A 26862-nucleotide genomic window follows, 5' to 3' on the forward strand; every position below is an offset into this window, starting at 1 on the left:
TCTTGCATGTTAATTGTTTAATCTATGAATCAATTCAAATTAGTTCAAACCATTACTTGCTAAAACTAGAAGGGTTAATATGTCTTCTATTTTGGAAAAAACCACCACCACCAACAAAAAACTTGAATGAGCTAACTAATTTGACAAATTCCAAATCATGTACAATTAAAATGAACATCTTCATGTAAAATTCATGGTAAGGTAAGTAATACTAAGAAATAGGTCAAGATAATACAAATGTAATAGTAAACTAATGGTAATTTTTCTGAAAGCCTTAAATTATTAAATTGTCTGGAAATCCAAAGAAATAGTCAAATAACAAATGAGGATCCTAAGCCACTATTTTGGTGTCATGATCAATAAAGCAACTATGGGTGAATTCTTTGATAACATCAAATCTTTCAGGCATTTAAAATATATGCCTAATGTGGAGATGCAATGCATGTCTCATTTAAGATTTAACAAAAGACAAATAGTATACAGCAAAAATTTCCTTGGTTCTTAACCTTAAATGCACCTACATTATCTATTTTTTCAGAGGAACTATTTCCCTTTGACGTATGTAAGTTGTTAGTATCTTCCCCTTTAATCATTATCCTCTGGGATCATAGCACTCCTATTTGTCAATTCTCTCTAGTTTTCATGTTTGATATACCATGCTGATTTCAGGTATTGCAGCTGGTTCAAGCAATAGTATTATCTAAATATAATTCAGCTAATTTAAAATTATTTGAACTTCCAAGCTTAGAAAATCCACTTAGGAAAAATTAATCCTCTCAATTGATTCCTTCCATCATAATTTCCTAAGGCTAAATCTCCAAATATTAATCCATTTGGTCATTTTAACTAAATTTACTGATTAAATCATTTGTGAAGATATTCTCTTTGAGTTAATAGAGGAAATAGCTTTATAAACATGGTATAAAACAAGAATGGAAGTAATTAAGATACATAATATGTTTTGTATGAGGATCATGGGTTTGGAGTAAAAAAAGACTTCATTCAAATCCTGGGTTAACTTCTTTAAAGTGGTATGATATTGGGAAACTTTACTTATGTAAACTTTCTAAGTCTCATCTATAAAATGGGGATGATGATCTATTTCACAGCATGTGTTTTATTGCAAACGTGCATTAACATGATTGGCATGTTGTAGGCACTCAAAGAATGAAAGCTGTTATTATGATCCATGGAATGAAGTAAAGGAAATGTGTGAGATGATGGCGGAAATAGTGGAAGAAAGAGCTCTAATTTGTGGGTTTTATATATGAATGTATATCAGTTTTTCAATTAGTTACCAAAATCAGGCTAGCAAAAATAATATTATTAGTTAAAGAAATTTAAACACATGATTTGGGTTGGGACTAGAGATGTTATAGATTTCTCCATTCACTGTCTCCAAAAAGTTTTTCTTTTCTTTCTTTCTTTTTGCTGGGGGAGGGGGGCGCACCCATGGCACATAGAAGTATGGAAGTTCCCAGGCCACCGATTGAATCAGAGCCTCAGCTGTGACCTACACCACAACTGTGGCAATGCCGATTCTTAACCCTTTACACCAAGCCAGGGATTGAGCCTGCGCCACTGCAGTGGCAAAACTGAATCCTTAACCTGCTGTGTTGCAGGGGGAACTCCCTCCAAAAAGTTTCTCTTTTCTTTTTTATTAATACCTTTGACTTACTCTTAGCTTCTATTTTTTGTATGTTCATCAACTTAGGTCTCTTGCATATCTATTTTTAAAAAAGTTTCTATAGATCTCTTGAAATATTACCCTCTCCTTCATATGCATTGGGACAGACAAGTTTGAAGTGGTAGAAATAATTTGATAGTTTCTACTGGTCTGTCCAGCATTATTTTTTATCAGTAATAATTCAGAAAATTATTTATTAAATGTATCACTAATTTAGTTAAGCAAATTTTACTATTCTAAGTAGGATAGTAAAATCCAAGACACACAAAAACTTTTGGCTCATCAGAAGTCAATTTGAAAAATTTAGTAAGGGTCAATATCAAGTTGATCAAAAGGCAACCTAAATAATTTTTAAAATAAAAATTTATTTTAAAGATAGATTTTTCATGGTATGGTTTCTCCCTAATTCTTAGGTCTTTACTCAATCTCTTCTAAAATTTTCTACTTGAATATACATGAAAAATCTTTGTTAAGTGAAAAATAAACTCAGGGATAGTTTTATAAGACTGAAAAAATCAGTTTTAGTTTGATTTTAGTAATTAAAAATCCAAAAAAAATCCCTTATCTGTCATTTAATTAAAATTTGATGAAACGATGTTTTCCCCCACCGCAAGATTCAGGAAAACTTTTTATAACTCAGTAGTTATCTTTATCATAAAACAGATTTGATTAATATTTGCTCCCATTAGTAATTTCCATGATTCATCTAAGAAACAATTGCTTTTTCCTTTTTCTTATCTTTGTTTAATTCAGAAAATCAGTCTGATTTAATTTTGTTGTACATCCAAATTGCTCTGAGGAATTACCAACTATAATAATAAAATACATTTGGAGAATGAACCATATGTATTTTTGCCAGGTTTTTGCAAGTGTTGTTTTGTTCTTTTAAAGCACTATCTTTGAAATTTTTCCTTGATATAAGATGGAGAGAAATATAAATAATCTATCTGACTTAAAGGATCTGAAGAGAAAAAAAAAAGAAAAAAACGTGATAGGCTCTTGCAATATCATAAATTATATGAAACATGAAAAAAAAACATGCATACATAACACCTTTCCTGTCTGGCTTCATCTGTATTCATTTGTTGTCAAAACAGGTTTCCATATTTAACTTCTTTTTTTGATTATGCCTTTTCCTTTATTTCATGGAATGATATGTTATTATCTCTGAAGTGTAGATTTCTGCCAAGTTCTATGCACTTCAGTGTTAAGAGTATGGCCCACAACTCTGGGAATCTTTGTTGAAGCTGTAGAAATAAAATGAATAGTATAAAAGCTTGATGGCATCTGTGGATAGGAAACTCATTAAAGGCCCCAGCCCTCTGTTTTATTTCTAACCACATTTTCCCTGTGGGATTTCAATGTCTTGCAGGATGAAACCAGCAGGACTCATTACTTACAAAACAATGTTTAGAGTCCTTTCGTGGTGCTGGAATGCTTCTGCCAGTCAGGTAAAAAACCTAGGCCTTTATCCTTTTGGGGACAATGCCGGCCAGCTCACAAACTGCTTGGAAAAGTCATGCCTTTGAATGTAACTGCAGGTGTTGCTGCCCAAAGGCTGTTGGTTGGTACCCTCCTATGCAATGTACAATGGGATAATAGAAAATTCACTTTGGAATTCAAACAAAGTCTTAGAGAAATGGAAATAATAGGAACACAATTTTGAGACTTCCTTAGTTTTTCCCACGAACTATGGACCATGACTAATACCCTCAGGGCAAAAAACATCCCTTTGCCTTTAAGGGATGTATACAATTCAGTGTTTCAGATAAATGTTTCATGACCTCACCAGTTTTGTGACTTCCATTCATTTACTAGAAAATAAATTTAAGCAAGGAAGGAATGCCATGTTATGGATAGAACTTCAAGACACTCAATTTAAAAAAAGATCAATGCATTTGAATATAAAGTAAAACAAAAAAATTTTTTTTCCTTCTAAAAGAAATCATTGCTCTAACTAGGTTTCCTAAATCAAATTAGTATAGTTCTGGCTCAATTGCCTGTCTCTCTTTGGCATTATGGCTAGTGGCATTTTGGAAATATTCTTAGAACTTGTAAAATTCCTGCAAGAATAATAAGGACCTTGCTATTGTGGAATCAAAGAGATTCAATCACTTAAAGTAGTACTATAGGCTTGTCAAGTGGAATTGCTTTTACAGATTTGCTGAATAACTCATCCATAATGGCTGAAAATTTCAGCCATTTTGTTAAAACACCCAAGGCAGAAGAGATTAGTGTGCACCATAGAATAGCATATGTATAATCACAGAGAAGTTTAGACCACGTCTGCACCGTGAAGTACCAAGCTTCAGTCATTACATTATGGAAAACAATGTGAGCTATCTAAAAAAATGAAGTGTGGCTTACCCTTCCCTAGCTGATGAGGCTACGATAGAGTTTAAGCTTGGTAAAATGTATTTCTAAACAAAGTTGCTATCTTTACAGCTTATCTTTACAGATGAGAAGGTCATGTAGAATTTGACGGGAAGAAATTAAAAAAAAGAAACAGTTAAATGTGGCAACTATAGAGAAAAAGTTAAACAGTGAGAAAGTGCTAACCTAGTTGTTGAAGAATTGATATCAACTAGCTTCCTATTAATAATAGGATAAGCTGACCGCAAACATCTGGGTTGATGAAATGAAACACTATTGAACTCTTCCTCTTTAAACACATTTTTGACAATGGAGGCATGTATGTTTTTAATCTATGCGTGAGTTTCAACTTGCAAACTTCTGGAATTTATTTTCACAATTTTATCTTAATTCTGGAAAAGAATTACAAAATAAATTGCCATTTTTAAGGTTATCCCTCAAGGCTCTTATGCTTTGCATAAGCTATTGTGAAAGTAGGTCTGGGGAGGGGAGGGAAAGCCCATTTTTAAATGTCCAATTCACCTCTCATTTTCTATGCAGAACATATCATGAGTACTAGATATTGTACGAAATCTCAACCAAACATCGTAGAGAATAAATATTTTTTTTCCACTTATACTTTGAATTTTGAGTTTGGGGGGTGTATTTATCTTGCGCTATATATGGCATTCAATGGAATAAAAACATATAAAAGTTGTCTTCACCTTGAATTTAAATTCATCTGCTTATTACCTTGTAATAAGTAATAAAAAGGGAAAATACTCCCCAGGAAAGATGTTTAAATACTAATATGTAAACTATGATGTCACCTTGTAATTTGAATGAAATATTAATGGAAAGAAGAGCAGACGAATATCAGAATGTATAATGAATAGAGTAAATGCAACAGAAGTGTGTTTTTTTTTCTATCAAAAGAGAGGTGGCAAGAAATTTAATAGATATAATTCAGTCTCTGTAAAATTAGTGCATTTGGAATGGGATATACAGAAATCATTTAGCTTCCCTGTTCCAAGAATCTTAAAGTCTATACATGTTCAGATTAAAAAATCTGAAAAATTGAGTCAGAAGGATGATAACTCCATCAACAATATCCTTTAGCTTTTACTGTTCCAATAGCTCTTGCCAGAGGTCATGCTATAGGTCAGTTTTACTATCAGGAATCCAACTTTAATTCTAGCATAATTCTAGCACTCTTTCTATCACGCTCCTGCAGTCTTCAAAGCAAGGAAGGGATTAGAAAATTTCTGTGGCTACATAGAAAAGATCAGAAAAATTTTCTTGCCCACAAACCTATTTGAAAAAAAAATCAACTAATTAACCCATCTAATGAGTCATTCAGTAGTAAAAGGAGGATTTATTTGCTATGTTCGAAATATGCCAGCATTCCTGCCTCTTCTTCCAAATGTTATTAAGTCCCTCTCCCAAGCTTTCCCATTTCAGTTAGATGTGCATAGTGTTTTAGAGGAAGCCAATAAATAACTTCTCTTTCTCTCCTAAATTTAGGCTCAATTAAAAGCCTGCCATTTGGGATAGCTGTGTGGAACTCAACAGGTCGGCTTTATCACTGGTAAATGGTGGTGTGGAGGGATAGTGGGGCTGCGCTGTTCTGTTCTCAGAGTTGCCTGGGGTGTTTTAGTCCAGTGGTTGGGACAGTGTATAGTTGGTGGTGGGGGACCTGCAAGAGCGGTCCATGACTATGACCAGGGCATCATTCCACCAATATGGACCATAGACTCAGACCTGGGTTTGGTACCAGCACTGCCACCTACCAGAACTGTGAACTTGGCCTGTTGCTTGACCTCTCTGAGCCTCTTATTCTTGTTCTTGAAAATTGGAAAATGATACTGAGCTTTAGATTTGTTGTGAAGATTACATTAAGAACTGTATGGTAAGTGCATGACCTCCAGTAGGGGGATAACACATTTTAGCTGCTTTCCCCTTAATTTCTTACAGGTGAAAGATATCCTTGCTTAACAGCCTCAGCTTCAGTATCCTGATTCTACACCAGCCAGTGTGGGAGATAAGGGGAAAAGAGGTTTACACCTCCCTACATGAGAGTGTAATGCTTCAGGGCTGGGCAATGATTGTCATATTCTATTCTGCTGCTGCTTTAGCATAAATATCTCATATACAAATAGTGACTATTCGCACAGCAACCCCATGAAGGGGAACTATGGCTATTCCCATTTCCACAAGTGATAAAGAGATGTATCAAAATTATAGAATTTACCTCAGGGAAGAGTGTCTCAAAGTTCAAGCTTCTGAGAACTCAAATTGAGATTCAAACTGTGTGCTCTTCTTCTAGAGCCTACATTAATGACTATATTAGACCTGGAATTGGAAAGATGCACACGCTTTTTGCCATGGTTTCTGTTATGACCAAGGACAAGTATTTTCAGGTTAAGAGTAGAGTCCAAAATCTGTGAGGAAACACAAAGCATATGTCAGAGAAGCCAAGTCTTAAATCTGAACCTCATTTTTCTGGATCAGAGTCACCACCTTCCACTGGGAAGTAACAATTCGTTTATACTGCAAAGTTAAGTCACTTCATCATTCTTATTCTCTTGGGAAATAATTCTGGTTTTGTACAGTCTACTATGAAGAACTCTGCCCTAATAATCAGTGGTTATGAAGAAGATGTGCCAGCTACCTCCCTGGCTTTCCTTTGTCAACAGGAGGCTGTCACCAATGCCCTTGAACCTGTATGTGGAGAACAAAAATGAATGTGAGAACAATTTTTATATAACCGCTTCATTAAGTCTGATATTATTTTCTCTTTTTTTATTTCCACAATACATTATTTTTTTCTACTGTATAGAAAAAAACCCAGTTACACATACATGTATATATTCATTTTTCTTCCATTATCATGCTCTATCATAATTGACTAGACATAGTTCCCAGTGCTACACAGCAGGATATCACTGCTAATCCATCCCAAAGGCAATAGTCTGCAACTATTAACCCCAAGCTCCCCATTTATCACACTCCCTCCCCCTCCGCCTTGGCAACCACAAATCTATTCTTCAAGTCCATGATTTTCTTTTCTGTGGAAAGATTCATCTGTGCCATATATTAGATTCCAGATATGTGATATCATATGGTATTTGTCTTTCTCTTTTTGACTCACTTCACTCAGTATGAGAGTCTCTAGTTCCATCCATGTTTCTGCAAATGGCATTATTTTGTTCTTTTTTATGGCCAAGTAGTATTCCATTGTATATATACCACACCTTCCTAATCCAATCATCTGTCGGTGGACATTTGTGTTGTTTCTGTGTCTTGGCTATTGTGAATAGTGCTGCAATGAACATGCTGATGCATGTGTCTCTTCAAGGAATGTTTTGTCCAGATATATGCCCAAGATTGGGATTGCTGGGTCATAGGGTAGTTCTGTATATAGTTTTTTAAGGTACCTCCATACTGTTCGCCATAGTGGTTGTACCAGCTTACATTCCCACCAACAGTGCAGAAGGGTTCCCTTTTCTCCATACCCCCTCCAGCATTTGTTATTTGTAGACTTATTAATGATGGCCATTCTGGCTGGTGTGAGGTGGTATCTCGTGGTAGTTTTGATTTGTTTTTCTTTAATAATCAGTGATATTGAGCATTTTTTCATGTGCTTGTTGGCCGTCCATAATGCTGATGTTATTTTTAAGCTTTATTTATTTTACTGTTTTATTATGTATTTATTATTTTAATTTTTTTTTTGTCTTTTTGCTATTTCTCGGGCCGCTCCCGTGGCATATGGAGGTTCCCAGGCTAGGGGTCGAATCGGAGCTGTAGCCACTGGCCTATGCCAGAGCCACAGCAACGCAGGATCCGAGCCGTGTCTGCAACCTACACCACAGCTCACGGCAACGCCGGATCGTTAACCCACTGAGCAAGGGCAGGGACCGAACCCACAACCTCATGCTTCCTAGTCGGATTCGTTAACCACTGTGCCACGATGGGAACTCCTATTATTTTAAAATTATTATTTTCAAACAGACATAATACTTGTTTTTTTTGATACTTTGTTGTTGTTTTTTAGGCCACACTTATATCATATGGAAGTTCCCAGGCTAGGGGTTGAATCAGAGTTGCAGCTGCCTGTCTACACCACAGCCACTGCAACATGAGATCCCAGCTGCATCTGCAACCTACGCCACTGCTCATGGCAATGCCAGATGCTTAACCCACTGAGCGAGGCCAGGGATCAAACACGTGTCCTCATGGATACCAGTAGGGTTTGTAAATTGCTGTGCCACATCGGGAGCTCCCTACAAATGTCTTGAAAATTTCCAAACTGTGCTCATAGTGATATCATTTTATTACTTATTTTACTTTATTATTGTCCTTTTAGAGCTTCTCCCATGGCATATGGAAATTCTCAGGCTAGGGGTTGAATTGGAGCTACAGCTGCTGGCCTATACCATAGCCACACCAGATCCAAGCCACATCTGTGACTTACACCACAGCTCATGGCAATGCTGGATCCTTAACCCACTGAGCAAGGCCAGGGCAAAACTTGTGTCTTCATGATGCTAGTAAGATTTGTTTTGCCATGATGGGAACTCCCCAAAATGATACCATATTAAAGGAAACTTAAAACCTCTGAATGCTTTTAGTAGACATTCATTCACTTATTTGTTCATTTATTCACTTATTCATGCAACAAATATATATTGTGTATCTTTCCAGGTGTGAGCCTTATTATAGGCACTGAGAAGCCCACAATTAAACAAGACAGACAAGAGGCCTGCTTTTGTAGAACCTATGCCTTCACAGAACCCATGCTCTAGAGGTAAAGGTGTTGATGTCCCCTTTTACCAATCTTGATCACATTTAGCTAATGATTACTAAAAAAGAAATAGGATGTTTTATTTAATGACATGCACTGAGTATTTTAAAACTACATGTATAAAAACACTAGTAATAAATAGTCTTTACTAGGTGAAAACTAGCCTGTTTTGATAGGTACATGTTTTAGCATAATTAGGTTCTGTCTCAGAAAACATTGAATGATGATAATTTAAATTAACAATATCATTTGCAAGTACATGTAAGGTAAATCAATGGATATCTAAATATATGAAGCTGGATTTCTAGAAACATATCAAACAGTGTCCAGAAAATATAGCATACAGCATGAAAACATCTAATGATCTATTTATCTATCTACATATGTAATATTTAATAAGTTTACTGTTTTTGATATAACTTAACAAACACTTTAATCACTTGTACTTTAGTAACAATGCTTTGAAGAGGAATGTACCTTGGAATTTTCCATGTTTTTATTTTTCTGTGGAAAGGCAGTATTGCACACTGCCTGAAGAAGGTGCTCATAGTTTTACTTCCCTTCTAAGACTCTTAGTTTTTCTATTTTAATCATTTCTTTTCCTATATTTCTGACATTTGAATTCATCATTCACGACTGTGACATGTTTTCATATTATCATTTAATATCGATGTCAGTACCAAACAGTAATAAGGGTGCAAACATCTGTTGTTTACTCTGAAATGATTAGCTTCCATATATAATAATAAAAATTTACCCTATTGCAATAACATTTTTAAAAACCTTGCAAACATTTTGAACTCTGGTGATACCTTTAAAAAGGCAATGGAAAATCAGCTATGTGAAGTTTGCCTTAATCCCAGTAAAATCTAGGATGAGTGGAAATAAAGTTCATTCCAAATAATACTCACATTAAGGAGAGTCTATTAAATATATGCATAGGCCTCTTTGGTGTCTAACTTTACTGAGCCTCAGAAACAATCCAACCAAAGTTATAAAAATCACCTAGACTTCTGGTGAGAATGCCTATCATTTTACTGTCCTTTCCCAAGTTAGCTGGTTGTTTCTTTGGTGACATTTAGGGACAAGGCACAGTTGGTTAATAATACTGCTTTAAGCTGAAATAGAAACATCTGGAGGAATCACATGTCTTTGTCTGGCTAACTTTTATTTCTCCTTTGAAATTCTGCTCAGACATTATTTTCTACAGCAAGCCTTCCCTAACTAGGTTAGGCTAAATGTTCCTCTTTGAAACTCACAGCACTTAGTGGCTATCCCTAACTCAGATCTCATCAGAGGATTATTGATTCATCTCATATGTGAAAATCTTCCCTATTAGACTGTAAGCAGAGACCTAGCCTTATTCATCTTTGTATCACTGGTACCCAAATATAACATACATTGCCTGATTATGGATAAGCAGCCAAAAGTTGGATAAAAATGACAAGAACAGTGTATCAGGAAGAATGCTAGGTAGGCTCAGGATAAGCAAGATATTTCTTTCAAGATATAATCATCTAATAATTTAGATGTAAATAAATACTGCCTTAAGAGTACATGCAAGTAGCAATGGGGAACAGAAAGGGGAAATTAATAAGTTCTAGAGAAAATGCCAAGGAAGTCTTTTGGAAGAGGGAATGTGGGGACTAAGTATTGAAATATGTCCAGGTTCTCACTGATTCATTGGTTATGTCAAGAGTAAGAGAGCAGGGCTACTTTGGGAAACTGCAAAGAGTTTAATATGTTTTTTGAATTTAGGATTATAAGGGTGGAAAATGGTGCTGAAAAAGTAGATGGAAGTTATAACAGGATGGGTGTAATTTGAAATGCCAAGTATTGAAAGATTTTAAGCAGAGGAGTGATACAGTAAGATTTAAATTTGAGAGTGATAACTATGGTAGTGTGATGGAGGGGCGAATTATCATGAGCACAGAAAACAAGGAACAGTGAGGGGGGTTTATAATAAGCTGGAAGTAAGGTATGGGAATTAGAGCTAGATTAGAGATATATTGGAAAGGTAAAATCAAGAGGTCTTGAAGAATTAAAGATGTATCTGGCAAGGTGAATTGAGTTTTCTGAATTGGGCCATTGGGTGTATAGACAGTGGCTTTCACCGAGAAAAGTAGTATATGAGGATAAGGGTGTGAGACCAGTTTTGGACAAGGTGTGTTTGAGGAGCCCAGGTGACAAGGAAGAGTTCCTATAGATATTAAGGTATGTAGGTCAGGAGTTTAAGGGCAAGGTCCTCAGTAATGATACAGATTTGGAATTTTTCATGCTGTTTGAAGCTGTGGGTCTTATAGCGGACACTGATATTTTGTACACTGATCCTCTGGGATCCCTTTAGCATTTCCTATTTTCTAGCCAGCATCTGCACCCTAGCTTCTATATGGTCTTGTATCTAGTGACCTGTATCTGTGAAGAGGTGCCCTCAGTAACTGGGGCTATTTTGTCTGCAGGCTCAGAGAACTGGAAGTGTCTGATTGTTTCAGGGCCAAGGGGAGTCCTTAGCCAATGATCAGGTGGTAAAGGAGTACAAAAGCCCAGCTCTCTTAACTCCAGTTGGGGAAAACTCTGAGATGTAATTTGCGCTCCAAGTTTTTGCCCTCAATTGCACCTTTGCTTGGTTTAATCTCATTTCCCTTCCCGCTTCCCCACTCTCTTACTGATCTCCCTGGGAAGCATTTCTTTAATGAATCACTTGTGCACAAATTCTCATCTCAAGGTCTTTTTCTGTGTATGAATACCTAAGCCATATTGTGAACCAGGCCACTGAAATAGAGTTTTTAAAGTGAAAAGGGAAACTATCTAGGACAGGAAGTCCAGGAAGTGTCACCAGATTAGAGGTATGCTGGGGGATCCACTGCCTTGAATCCCAGGATTATGGGTAGAGCCATCTTTGGGGTTGAAAATCCTCCTCTTAGACCAAGTGGTTTCCTCACCACTTGCTCTCTTTCTGGCAGGACAAATTCCTGCTGTTATGAAATGTAAAGAGAGAAAGGATTGTCTTATGAAGCATCACAATGACATTGTTAGCAAGGATGCTGATAAGCATATCTTGGCCACAAAGGGAAATGAGCCTGAGCTACGGCCAAGTGAATATTGTTGATTTTTATTAGGGAAGAATGAAAAATGTACTACTTCACATATGGGGAGGAGCAGTTATTTTTCCTCTTACATTCAGTATTATGTGGTGACATCTTTCTATGCAAATAAATATTGATCTACACAATTTTAAACGATCATATATGAATTATGGTTAAATACATGTCTTATTGGTGTATAGTATACCTTGGTATCCATTCTCTCATTATGAATGATGTGATGAACAACCTAGGACACATATCTCTTTTATATATAGTTGAGTATCTTCTCACGGAAAATTTCTTCAAGTGGAATTTGTTGCTTTAAGGGTAAATGTGTTGTATATTTTGACATGGGTAGTTATATGAATTTTTAAATTAATTGGTAAACCATATTCATTGTATTTATAACTTTTTTCTCATGATTTGATATTATCTCTATTATAAGCCCCCCTTATCACTTAATAACATAAAATGCTGTCTAGTCAATTCCAGGTTAAATCAGTTCAATAAACTAACCTGGTATGTGTTAATGCACATTAAAAATTCAGCCATCAGGAGGTTTAAATTTTCTCCTCTGGTTCTCTCTCACTATATCCTCCATGGGGTCAGTTCCAAGGTTTAGAGTCCTTGTGCAACTGCCACCAAGGTTGGGGAGGGAATGATTACTCCCTGCTCCAGCTCTGGATTTGTTCTGGACTGGCATTTTCCCCAGGTATTACTTATCAAGCCTGTCTCTTGTCACAAACAGTGTCCAATGTTTCCTCAAAGATGACTAATCTGTGGTTTTAATGGAACTTTGCTTGGATTTTTGGGTCAAGTGATTATTTTCAAGAGGTAGCTCTGTTTTCCTCAGGTTTCTGGTTGGAACAGTAACCATCTCTCGTCCTGGCCATTTGACCCCCAAGCCCCCGCGGGCTCTCTCAGCCAATCCTCACATTTCATTTGGCGCATAGAGCTTTGGATTTTCTTCCATACCAATTAGCGGACACAAACAACTGTAGGAAAACTAGGAACACTAAGAAATTCCCACTTATAGGTCTTTTTCCTTAACCTTTACAAGAAAAGAGGTAATTTACCAGGAAATTCTGAAGAGAATAAATTGGAACTTGGGAAGAGTATTTAAGTATTAAAAGAAAAGTTGAGGACAAAAAGAAGACTGTGAAGAAGAAATGTCAAGCAATACTAAAAGTGCAATATAAGTTTCAGACCATACATTTCAAGTGGAAAAAACTTGGCAATTATGTGACATTTTCTCCATCATTGCTTAGTGATAGCAAGGAGTTGAAGACTGGGAGAAATGGAGGGATGTGAGACTGGAAGATTGAGGATGTCAACAGATTATGGGATTAAAACAGTAAATGAGCTGGACCACTGGCTGGTGTGGTCAGAAGAGAAGGTGATGAATTTTCATAGTTCCAGGGTAGAAAGTTTTTGGATGATGAACCTTTTTTGTTTGTTGTTGTTTGTTTGTTTGTTGTGGGAAGGTTGGAGTAGAATAGTGAAGTCCATTAAATTGAGGAAGTCAAGTTACTCTGAGACCAGGGTTTTGTTGGCAACCGAAGGTAGTTAGAATGAAGGTTGAATCTGAGGTGATTACGAAGAAAAAAAGCCAGGTTCAGTAGTGTTCAAAAACATGTAGAGAAGTGATTGGGAGTTAAATGGAATGAAATAACGACACTGTGAGTAACAAGAGCAAGGAGGAGTAAAACATATTCAAGAGTTTCTGTTGTGGCTCAGCAGAAATGAATCTGACTAGTATCCATGAGGATGCAGGTTTGATCCCTGGCCTCTCTCGGTGGGTTAAGAATATGGTGTTGCCATGAGCTGTGGTGTAGCCTACAGATGCGGCGCAGATCTGGTGTTGCTGTGGCTGTGGAATAGGCCAGCAGCTACTGCTCTGATTTGGCCCCTAGCCTGGGAACCTCCATATTCTTCAGGGTGGCCCTAAAAAACAAAAACAACAACAAAAAAAGCATTATATCCTAGACGGCAAAACCCTGAAAGGGAGAAAGATTTGATATGAGGGAGGAAGGTAATGGTCTGGAAATAAAACCAGGTGATTTTAATAATAATTAATCCCTCCATTCCACTCCCCCAACCCCAGACATATAAGACACATAGAAGGGTCAGAAGAGCTATTCTCAATGGGGAGTCAGATTTCAGTCAGGGCAGAGGTAAAGGGTGATTATTTGGCAGCTGAATCAGAGAGCAGGAAGAGCATAGTGACAAGAAAAGTGAGAATATAGAAAAGAATGAAGGACTAGTAGGGCTTGCATTTCAGATGGTAGGCAAAGCAGACGTGATTGGGAAAGAATATAGTAGACTGTTATTAATGTCTTGAAGAGAACTTATGTGCACAGATATTTGCTGTTGCTGGCTGGGGTCTCACGAGTTAGGGGCCTCTTCACTTACTCTCTGTGCCCTCATCAGTGGCAGGTAACTCAGGTTGAGGTTCCAAACAGAACGTTGATTAAAATACATTTAGAGGATTAAATCCAGAGTAGGATGTTGGGGGGCAAGTATGGATATACTTAGTGTGTCCAATAAAAGCAGAATTCATTTGTGGAATGAAGTGATTGAAGTTCTAATGTAAACCTGGGCAACACCTCGCCAAAAGTTGAGCTTCTTGGGCTGTAATGGTATAATTCACAAAAATATCTTAAAGACTTTGAAAGTCATCTTTCCTAAAGCAGATGCTAATAGCAGCCAAAGATGTCTATTTTATCTAGAATCTGAGGATTGTAAGATAGGGTGAGGTGAACATCCTGCAAAAGTCACAGCTATCTTGACTCACTCTGTTCAGATTCTGTCATCCTTAATTCTTGCTTTTTAGTAATAAAAAAATTGAACCCTGGATGTCTTTAGGAAAAGAACAGGAAAAACGACATAGACTAATTAAGAGAAGAGTAATGAGAACATGCCTGTTATTTTCTTGCTATCATTACAAGATCTCTGAGAGAGTGGCAATAGTATCAGGCAAGAATAGGTACTATTACATGTTATGGTCCCATCCTAGGAGGGCACAGCTAAAGATGTCACACTCAAGTTGGGTCTTGGCTTTGCATTTCTGTTCTATCTTTAATCAGTCATTTCCTGTTTGGTGTACGTTAACAGTTCCTTCAGTGGATTTTTTTTTTTTTCCTTCTGAGTCATCTTACTTGATAATGTCAGCCATGGGCTCACTGGCACATGTTGTATTGTCAATCTGTGATTCTCACTTTGGGCCATTTCTGTTGCTTGTGTCTCTTCTACTTGCAATTTCCCTTTGGTCGCCTTCCCCTATTTTAGGAGAACTCAATCCACGTGCAGAGAAATATTATAGGTTAATCTCAGCAGGATGTGTGAGAAAGAGACCTTGGAAACAGGATGAAACTTGGAGTGTCATAATTCTATTTGCAGAGACTTGATCCTTGCTTACATGGACTGATCACAGTTGCTGAAAAAAAATAACTCTGTGATATTTTCATGGATTCAGCCATATGGCACCGCCCTACCTGAACCATCATTCTGTTTTCCCTTGCAGACACTGAGGAATGCAATATGGACATCCCGTCTGACTGCACAGTATACAAACTCTTTACCTAATGTCGCAGATGGGTTTCGTATATCCAAAGGGCTGTTTATTAATGTGGATATTTTTTCTCTCGCTTATTTACATATTGCTCAGAAGCCTGCCTACAACATGGAAATGATTTGCATGCATCTCATTTCTTAGGAGTAAAGCACACTCCTACACAATAGGGCATATCATTTCACAGAGAGACAAGTCATTTTGGGGTCTCCATTTCCATGTTTTGTGGGGGCAGTGCCATAAAAGCACTCTCTCCACAAATCACTTTCTGTAATTTATTTGGAGTTTTGAGCAAATATAAAGAGGTTCTTAAACGCTTGGAAAAAGTAAAGTATGATTATATTAAGGACCCTGGGGAGTTTGGTAGAAGTGTAGGCTGTGGAATAAGGCTGACTAAAGAAATATTCCTGGCTTTACTAGTTACCACCTGTGCAGCCTTAGAAAATATTTAATCTATACCAAGCTGGTTCCTCATCTATAAAGCAGGAAAAATAACATATATCATGTAAAGTTGTAAGGATTGGACACTATGTGTGTACAATTAAAAGTGGTGGTGTAAATGGCATTTGCTAAAAATAGTGTCAGTAATTATTTAGGGATTATTTTTATCTGTGTTTTCTCAGGACAAGGATATAGATATTTTGAGGAAGTAAAGATAATTATCTGTCTTTACCCCATAAGAATTCTTGAAATGTATATTCCCAGTTCCTGTGGAAGTGCCTGGCAAGTAGTAGATGCTCAATCCACATTTGTTTAATTAACTATAAAATTGTTTCATTCATATGAAAAACATTGAATATGCCTAAATAGGCATTCATATTTAGGGAGATGAAATCAAAATTTTATAGACAATCACTGGATAATTTTCTGGCAGGAAAAGATGTAAAATATGAAAAGAGATGTAAATTTTTTTCACTCTTTACTTGCCTCAAACTCATGGTTTAGAAGGAGAAACCTGACACTTGGAGAACAAAAGAATAGAAACATTGTGCCATGAATTTCTTCATTTTTATATACTGCCTTGCTTTAAGAGAATGCTAGCCTGCATGAGAACAGGGATGGTGTCTGTTTTATTTTCTGCCAAAAATCTGCCTATTGCCTAAAACTGCGGTTGCTCAATAGTTATTGAATAGATTTTTATCTCTTTGTAATCTAATATGTGGAGAAAAATTCATAATAACACATCTTTCTTCTTCACCCCAAGAATTATGAAGCTCCACTTCTTTACATTCAGGATTTTTTTTAAATTCTTGTATTTATTTTTAATTTTAACAAAACATTTTTTCCTTCACTATCAATTTCTGTTTCTGTTACCTGGTTAAATGGTTATCTAAATAATTTACCCTGCATACCTAACTTTTTTTCAGTCAAAATTCTTAAATGTGGCTATCCACAGCAATGAAATTAAGTTTTTACAGCAATGAAATTATTTTTTTTAGTATGTATAGACTGTCTGTCTGTTTCTGTTTGTAGCAGATCTTAGCAGAGAAAAAACAAAATGTATATTAATTATTTTCTAGGGATTTAATTTTTTGGTTCTATCAGATAAAACTTCCAGATGGATTGCAGATCATAGAATCACATTTTCCTGCTATCTTATGGCACATTGAAACACTTGATTTGCAAGCTGGAACACAGTGATCTGACCATGTAACTGTCAACAGCATAACTGGGTATACACCTTATGCCTGGATCCTCTAATTTGCACATTTTTGACACATTTAGAAAGTCCACAGTCTGAATCCTTCAATTCATGTTCACTTAGGAGTTAGTGAAGTTTTAAACTATACCAATCCTAAGAGGAGTTGAATGAGAATCAGTAAGCCAAACCATAGATTATTTCCAAAGCCAAGCTTCTGTTGGAACTAGTGTAAGGGTCAAGGTCATTGAATTTCTTGCTCTTCTTAAAGTAAGTTTCCTGATATAGGAATATAGGTATAGCTGGCCACAAAATGAGATGTCACATACCCTAGGAGGGATTTAGCAATGGAGCAGAAAGATGGATACTAGGTCCCCCAGCCTGGGTTTTGGTTGCATCACCTTGGGTGAGCCTTTTAAACTTGGAGCCAAAATGATTCCTTATAGAAAGAAGGAAGGATTTCAATAAGATAATTTTGAGATCCTTTATATCTCTAAAACTTTGATGATCTATAAACTAAGTAGGTCAATCCTAAATTATTGAAAAAAATCAATACATAGTTATGTGAAACGAAGCAGATATTTCTCTATCACAATAAGCCCTTTAAATAATAGCAAAGATCCTTAGCCTTACTTATATTTATATGACAAAATACCCTATCAGTGACAGCCCCTGTCCTCGAGGGTATCATTCATCAGCAATATATTTTGAAGCATTTGAGGGGTTCAAAAGATCACTCAGAATTCGTCTCTTACAAGTGGAGGAAAATGAATTCTGTCAAAAATAGGATCCAAGGTCTGTGTTACTATGCTCTGGAAAATATTAAACATTTAAAAAAACCAGCAATAGCAAATGCAACAGTAATTTATGGATCATGACAGAGCTTAGGCATGTGTGTGGCTTATCTCTATATTCCAACATGTTGACAACAGAGCAATAATGATGTTTAATTCAAACAATCTTTTTATGGCAGGCAGTATGTGAGAAATATTTTTGATATATTCATCGTGTTTTTGTGTTTCAGGATCATCTTGCAAAAGCAGGCTTGAATCCTTCCTAAACGCGTGGTCCTTCGATTTGAACTGATAGAATATTATGACTTCCTTTGTCTTCTGTTTTGTGATTTTGCCAGTAGTTGAAACAAGGAGAACAATAGAGTGTGCATGAATAGAATTGAGCATTACGGAAGGTGTAAAGATACTGAAAGCTGACAAAAAAGGAACGCTAATGAACCAAAAAAAAAAAAAAAAAGGTTTAATTTCTTGAGTTAGGGATTTCTATATCTACATTTCTGCATCTTTTGTTTGTCTTTAAAAAAGGACAAATAGTTTATTCAAAGGGAATTAATTCATTTACAAATAGCTATATATCGTTCATTTCAACCTAAATAGGATTTATGTAATATACCTTAAAAGACAAAGATAAAATGATACTAGTCTTTGTGGGGAAGAGGCCTCACATAAAAATAATGGGACCTCAAATACATGTGTTAAAATTGTTTATTGATTTATTTATACACACTTTGTGTGTAATATGATTCTTACTCTAATTCTTATCATCAGAGACCTTCAGTAAAAAGTCAGTTACTACATCAAAATGATCTTTCATGGTATAAAGCAGTTTTTTCTAAAAATCCAGGCACTGTAGTTTATGGGGACTTTAAGTTTGTCTTAAAAGCTTTCCTCAAAAACCTTTGTTCAGGAATTCCCTTCTAGCTCAGTGGATCAAAAAATCCATGTTGGAGTTCCTGTCATGGCTCAGTGGTTAACGAATTCGACTAGGAACCATAAGGTTGCAGGTTCGATCCCTGGCCTTGCTCAGTGGGTTAAGGATCCATCCAGCATTGCCCTGAGCTGTGGTGTAGGTCTCAGACGCGGCTTGGATCCCACGTTGCTGTGGCTCTGGTGTAGGCCGGTGGCTACAGCTCTGATTAGACCCCTAGCCTGGGAACCTCCATATGCCTTTTCTAAGACAAAAACAAAACAAAACAAAACAACAACAACAAAAAAATTCATGTCGTTATTGCTGTGGCTGTGGTTATGGATGTGGTCTAAGTTTTATCTCTGGCATGGGAACTTCTGCATGGCACAGGCAAGGCCTGAAAACACAACAAAACAAAATAACTCATAAAGCCTTTGTTCATCATCCTTCAAGTTCCTTCAGAAAATGTTGCCTCTGTTCTGTCAGCTGAGAATATATCATCTCTCCCTTGACCTCTCAAATGATAGACTTCTTTCTTGAGAATTAACACTCCAGAATCTTCTCCCTCCTCTGTTACTTTGGATATTTTAATGTTTACTAAAGTGTAAATAGATGTAGCTCTAGAGTAATTGGCACTTTCTAATGCTACATTTCATAGGAAAGGGATCATTAACTGGTGGGTTTACCTGACTCCCACCCTCACTCCCTCTTTACTCTCAACCTTAAACTTATCCTGCTAATAAAAATCCTCATTTGGTTACTTTGAATTTTCATGTTTGTTGAAAAATAGTTTCTTTCTTTCCAAAAACTCTTTTGTGGAGAAACCATCTTGTTTTTCATTAGTCTCTGTGGCCCTTTGGTTTGTACTTAGATATTACTTTGTGTTAATGACCCTAGATCTCACGGTTAATGAGTCCTAGGTAAGAGCACTTCAGTCATTTGTTTCTGGGCACAGTGGGTCAACTGACTTCACCTTCCAGATAGGACCATGCCTCCCCACCCTCCTATGTGTGAGATCTGTGGGTGCTTCCAAGGCAGGCAAGTGGCCTTGGAATTGCGACCCCAGCTTCTGCCTCTGCTTCTCTCTACTCCAGCTGCATTTTTTTTTTTTAATCCTAGTCTACCTGCAGGTCCCCCTGGCTTTGTATGAGAATGACAGATCTGTTCCTCTACTGCTATATTCTACAGTATATCAGAGGCCTTTTGGCATGGTTTCTAGTTGTTTCCACTTCTTTGATAGTAAAGTGTCTTTCCATCTAACAAGAAAATACCTTCCCTTTTAGCATCCAGATAGGTGGTGGAGGTAGTCCCATGGCAATGAGACCAGATCCTGAGTGACACTGAGTTTGTAGCTTCACTGAACCAAAGCTCTGATTCTGGAACTTGGTCCCTTGTATGGAGCGCTTGGATTTGCTTGACAAAGCCAGTTTTGAACATTACTACGATGCTTCTCTTAGGTATTCTCTTAGGAGACCCTTTGTTTCTCTTTATGGTCTGGCTCCTATTTTCACTTCCTTTTAGTCTATAAGACATATTAGTATATGTTTGGACTCTTATTGAAGACCAGGTTCAAATTCTTCCCCACAATGTTCATGCATGGCATGTGAATCAGAGGATGTGGCTGTTGACCTCTGCTTAAGTTTCTGTAAGCAGATAAGGAGGCTTTGTCTTACCCAGTGTCAGCTCTGGCCCAAATAAATCATGTTACACCACACTTTTTCATTTGGTCAGACTAATTTATTTATTCAGAGTACAACAGAGAGAAAGATCTCTCTTTTCACTGCTAGTCTAAATATTACATTAACCAAGCTGCTTGATTTGTTATTGGCTTGGGGAGAGAAAATGGCAAAGCATATGGGGGTACTTATTGCTATGTTTTTTATTATATAGTATTAGTTGCACATTTTAGACCAACAGATAAGAATGAGGTGAGTAGAACTCTCCTATATGGCTAAAGTCAGATGAAAAAAATGGGGAGAAACATGAGCATAAGTTTAGAAATAGAAAAATTCAGACCCACAGATTTTGTGAGTAGAATTTTGAGGTACTCTGAAGTGGAAGACAGACCTAAGAAATTCAGAAAAGAACTGTAAAATAGGAGTTCCTGTCGTGGCGCAGTGGTTAACGAATTTGACTAGGAACCATAAGGTTGCGGGTTCGATCCCTGGCCTTGCTCATTGGGTTGAGGATCCAGCATTGCCGTGAGCTGTGATGTAGGTCACAGACGCGGCTTGGATCTCGTGTTGCTGTGGCTGGTGTAGGCCGGTGGCTACAGCTCTGATTAGACCCCTAGCCTGGGAACCTCCATATGCCGTGGGAGCGGCCCTAGAAAAGGCAAAAAGACCAAAAAAAAAAAAAAAGAGCTGTAAAATAAAGTAAAATAAAGGAATGGTTTTACGTCAAGAGGTGAGTCCTGAGGAAGAAAAGGGTGACACTAGTTCTTAGACACTGAGAAGGGATCTTAGATATTTGGATAAAATGAGAGATTCCAGAGCATAAAATATGTGTACAAGTCTTCTGGATACATTACACAAATTTTCTTATTAATCTCCTACAAAATGTGAATTAATGGTTTGTCTTTATAAAAATTTTATATGATATGAAAGTATTTATTTTAGGAGTTCCCACTGTGGCATAAGGAGATCAGCAGCATCTCTGCAGTGCTGGGACACAGGTTTGATCCCGGGCCCTGCACAGTGGATTAAAGGATCTGGTGTTACCACAGCTACAGTGTAGGTCACAACTACAGCTTAGATCTGATACCTGGCCTGGGGTCTCCATATGCCACATGGTGGGCAAAGATAAATAAATAAATAAAAGTGTTCATTTTAAATAAACTTCAGTGAATTTAGGGATTTATACCCTAGAATTAAATGTTGGTAAGTACAGTTAGAAGGTAATAATGACAACCCCAAACTAGGAATATGAACTTTTAAGGCTTTAATTTGCTTAACTAAAGGTTACCAAGCCCAGAATATATTTCTTTAAAAATGATTTCTTTTTTTGGGTTTCAAATCTAGTAATGTCATTGTTATGTGTATACGCAATATATACATACACAATTAATGCCAGGGAACAATGCCATTAATAACTAAAAATTCTTACATCAGTATCAATAGAAATTTCAAAGAATAATGTTGTTTTATAACAGTCCTTAATTGGTGAGTTACTTTGCAGCTTGTTTGGAAGACAAAAGTCTTGAGTGATGCTGGGTGTTTAGTGGCGTGTGTCTCTACCATTTATCCTAGTATGATTGCATTGGTGTTTCTAACTGAGGATCACAGTGGTGGGAGAACTGCTCAAATTGTGTTATAAAAATTAATGTAGACTTATTCATTCTCCTAGAAATTTGTATCTTATTATTTCTCTAATATGAAAGCCCCACATCACACTGATAGGGCAAGAAAGCTGTATCCTGTTTATGTTCTGCCTCAGAGTAGGCATAGATATTAGTACTTGGAATATGCTAGTTTTGCTTATAAATTTAGTTAATTCAATGAATAGAACTTTAAGGTCTCCTCCAGCTCCTACTGTATGATTCTTTTTAAAAAATTTTATATTGGAGTAAAGTTGATTTTTAATATTGTGTTAGTTTTAGGTACACAGTAAGGTGATTCAGTTATACATATACATATATCCATTCTTTTCAGATTATTTTCCCATATATGATATTATAGAATATTTCATAGAGTTCCCTTTGCTAGACAGTAGATCTTTGTTGATTATCTAGTTTATATTATAGTAGTATATATATTTTAATCCCAACTTCCTCAAATGTCCCTCACTCCTTGTCTTTCTTCTTAGTAAGCATAATTTTATTTTCAAGGTCTTGAGTCTGTTTCTTATTGTAAATGAGTTCATCTTTATCTTTTTTTTTAGATTCTACATCTAAGTGATTTTATGATATTTGTCTTTGTCCTACTTCACTTAGTATGATAATCTCTAGGTCCATCCATGTGGCTATAAATAGTATTATTTCATTCTCTTTTATGGCTGAGTAATATTCCATTGTGTATATGTACCACATCTTCTTTTTTAAAATTTATCTTTATTGGAGTGTAGGTAATTTATAATGTTATATTAGTTTCAGGTGTACAGAAAAGTGAATCAGTCATACATATAAAAATATCCATTCTTCTTTCCCATATGAATTATTACAAACTATTGAATAGTTTTTCCTGTGCTATTCAGTAGATTCTCATTAACCATATATTTAATACAGTAGTATGTATATGTTATTTCCACCTCCCAATTCTTCCCTGCTGCAATGGTTTCCCCTATGGTAACCATAATATTAGTTTTGAAATCTGTGAGTTTGTTTCTGTTTTTTGTTTGTTAGTTTTTTTTTTTTGGCTTTTTGCCGTTTCTTGGGCGGCTCCCGCAGCATATGGGAGGTTCCCAGGCTAGGGGTCTAATCGGAGCTGTAGCTGCCAGCCTACACCAGAGCCACAGCAACGTGGGATCCGAGCCGCTTCTGCGACCTTCACCACAGCTCAGGCAATGCTGGATCATTAACCCACTGAGCAAGGGCAGAGATTGAACCTGCAACCTTATGGTTCCTAGTCGGATTCGTTAACCACTGTGCCATGGCGGGAACTCCCTGTTTCTGTTTTTTAAATTAATTCTTTTGTATCATTTTTATTAGATTCCACATATAAGTGATATCATATGATATTTGTCTTTGTCTGATTTACTTCACTTAACATGACAATCTCTAGATCCACCTATGTTATTTCATTCTTTTTATGGCTGAATAATATTACATTGTGTATATATACCACATCTTCTTTATCATTACTCTGTTGATGGACATGTAAGTTGCTTCCATGTCTTGGCTATTATAAGTAGTGCTGCAGTGAATATTGGACTGAATGTATATTTTCAAGTTATGGTTTTCTCTGGATATATGCCCAGGAGTGGGATTGCTGGATCATATGGTAGTTCTATTTTTGTTTTTTAAGCACCTCCATGCTGTCCTTCATAGTGGTTGTACCAATTTACATTCCCACCAACAGTGTAGGAGGGTTTTCTTTTCTCTACACCCTCTTGATCATTTTTTTTTTTTTGTAGACTTTTTTGATGATGGCCATTCTGGTTGGTATGAGGTGGTACCTCATTGTAGTTTTGATTTGCATTTCTCTAATAATTAATGATGTTGAACATCTTTTCATGTGTTTTTTGGCCATTTGTATTACAACCTTGAATAATTCTGAGCTCTTAGAAACTTTTTCTCAATACAAATCCATGTAACTGAGCATGTGTCAGGGACTGACTGTATAACTAGGAATTTTCCATGTTGGCTTCCAGATAAATTACAAGTTATTAAAGGACAAATAATAAATGTGCTAATTTGAAACATATTTATATGTAGAACAAGTATATATAAATAATGCATATATATGTATATATTCACATGCACGTGGGTGCACTCACTACACACGCACACACACACACGCACATTTCCAAACAAGTCACCAAAGCCATAGTATTAGATTTTAAACCAACAATATTTTTTTTCAGAAAGAAGTATTTTAATTCTGACATCATTTAGCATTGCTGGCACATGATGGTAATAGAAGAGAATTGAGTTTTGGTTGGTTTTGCTGCTGTTTTACAATTCCCCACAGAAAACACACCTCTTTGTATCTGAAGCTCACCTTTCCTATCCCTACATTGTAGCAGTGATAATGAGCATTCTTGACTAGCTCCCGATGAAAGGAAATTGTCTTTAATATTTCTGTTTTAAGTTTCTCATAGCTATTTTGTAAGTAACCCATTACCAATGAGGTTTCCTTCTAAGTTATTAATTTTTAAATCAGAAGTGAATGCTGGATTTAATGAAATAATTTTCTGTATCTTTCGTGATGATTATATGGTTTTTATCCTTCAACTTGTAAATTCTACATTAATAGTTTCCTAGAGATTGATGTATTCTTGGATTCTGGTGATAAATCCTACTTCATAATGTGTTATTCTTTTATATAATGCTTTTAGTAATTTGCTAGTACTTTGTTTATAAACATTTGTAAACAGTATAGATCTAGCAGTTGTCTCTTTTGTGTGTTTACCCTTTTTAATTTTGATACTGAAGTCACAGCATCTCATTGAATGAGTCTGCAAGGTTAATATATTTTTTGGTATTCTGTAAGAATTTGTGCAGCATAGCAATAGTCTGTTCCTTGAAGACTTAATCCCCTTTTTTTACGAGTATGTTATGTATTTTGCTATCTCCTGGCTCACTCCCAGAATTAAATTTGTAATATTGCAATAGTAACCATATTCTGACTTAAAAACTGTGTTGTCCTCCTCAATCTCTCCCAGAAACATTACTTACATTATTTTATAGTTATCCATTGTTTCCTCTAATAGCCGCATTTCATTTAGTGTGGATTTAGTTCTTTTCTGTGTTGACTGTGTCGAATTTATTTTCTCTCTTGCTGGTGGTTTTCCTCAAATATCTGCCAATTCTTGGTTATCTCTTTTCATGTGTAAATGAGGTTCTAGGTTGAACAGTGTTGGTATCTGAAATAGAGTTTCAAGATTCTGTAGACAGCTGAAAGTTGCTAATGGAAATTGAAAGCCCTTCTCATCGCTTCACACTTTTCATTCCCCAGCCATGAGAACAAACAGGCCTTAGGACAGTTATAGGGAAGATTAAGGGGATAAGAAATGACCCCGAAGATGAGTTCTTTTCCAATAAGTTCTTAGGTCCTTCATGCAAATAAACTGTTGACAGGTCTATCAGGAGTGTTTCTAAATGCAAATTTTTTTCTCAGCCATACAGGGTAATCAGTTTAGTTTGGAATCAGATGAAAGGATAAATGATGAATACATAGTAGTGAATAAATAATGTTCTTTCTAAAAATGTAGGAGCTGGGTTGTGAACATAGAAGTTTATTTACTATTGTCTTTTAGCATTTACATTAAAAAATATATACTCATGTGTGAATCATTTGAAAAATAAAAATGAAAAAAAAAGGCTAAATGAACAAAATTAATATATGATTCCAGGACGTCTTCCTACCCAAGAATTAATTTTTTAACTTACATATGTATAGACTAAAACCCTACAGGTAGAGTTATATAAGTGATTGTTATGTTACATGGTATAACCTGATCATTCTATTAAATTCTACCTATTCTTCAGATTTCCAACTCATGTTTTATATCTGAGTTTCAGAATTATTCTACCTAAACTCAGCTCTCCTGTAGCCATTTGCTACTTGGAGAGGGAATTGAGGCTGAAGTTGCTCTTTTTAGGTTAACTAATGCGTTAACATATATGAAAGCAACAGATTATTTAGCTGCCTTCTTGAATGGTCTGAACCCTGAAGAGAATGAAAGAAGTGACATATCCAGTATTTTACATCAGGAGAGACAGGCATAGCGATCAAAATTCTGGTTATTGATGTGGGCAGGAATAAGGGGGACCCAAGGGTACCTGGGGAGGAAGCTAGGACAGCCTATAAATTCCATCTCTGTAAAGATCCTCGCATCATGGCCCTAGTTCACTCTCTCATTTTCTCTCTATGTAGATTATCATTATCTTATTATGCCCTTTGCCTAAAGTCACCACTCCACTCCCATGTGTCCTCTGTGTTATCTTCCTAGAACACAAACTTGAGCATTCATTCCCTTCTTAAAAAACTTCAGTGATTTCCTATTATGACAGGATAAAGTACAAATTGCTTGGAGTGCTTCAAAGCCATTCCTTCTCCCTCTCTTTACCTTTATTGAGTATGTACTGGTGTTTGGGAGCTCATGCACTATCTGGCTTCAAATCTTGAGTCTGCCACTGACCTTTGTTTGCATGACTTTGGGTGAGATACCAAACCTTTCTTTGTCTTAATTTCCTCTTCTAAAACAATGGTAATAATCCTGATTTTGCACGGGATTGTTGTAAAGGGCAATTGAATGTGACATACTTGGAAGTGATACACACTAGCCACTCAGTAGATGTTAGCAATTATTACTAACATCACATTACACCAGTGTCCTCCATGTAATTTATGCTCTACTATA

This window comes from Phacochoerus africanus, chromosome 9, assembly GCF_016906955.1.
Source record: "Phacochoerus africanus isolate WHEZ1 chromosome 9, ROS_Pafr_v1, whole genome shotgun sequence".
In the NCBI taxonomy this organism is placed as follows: domain Eukaryota; kingdom Metazoa; phylum Chordata; class Mammalia; order Artiodactyla; family Suidae; genus Phacochoerus; species Phacochoerus africanus.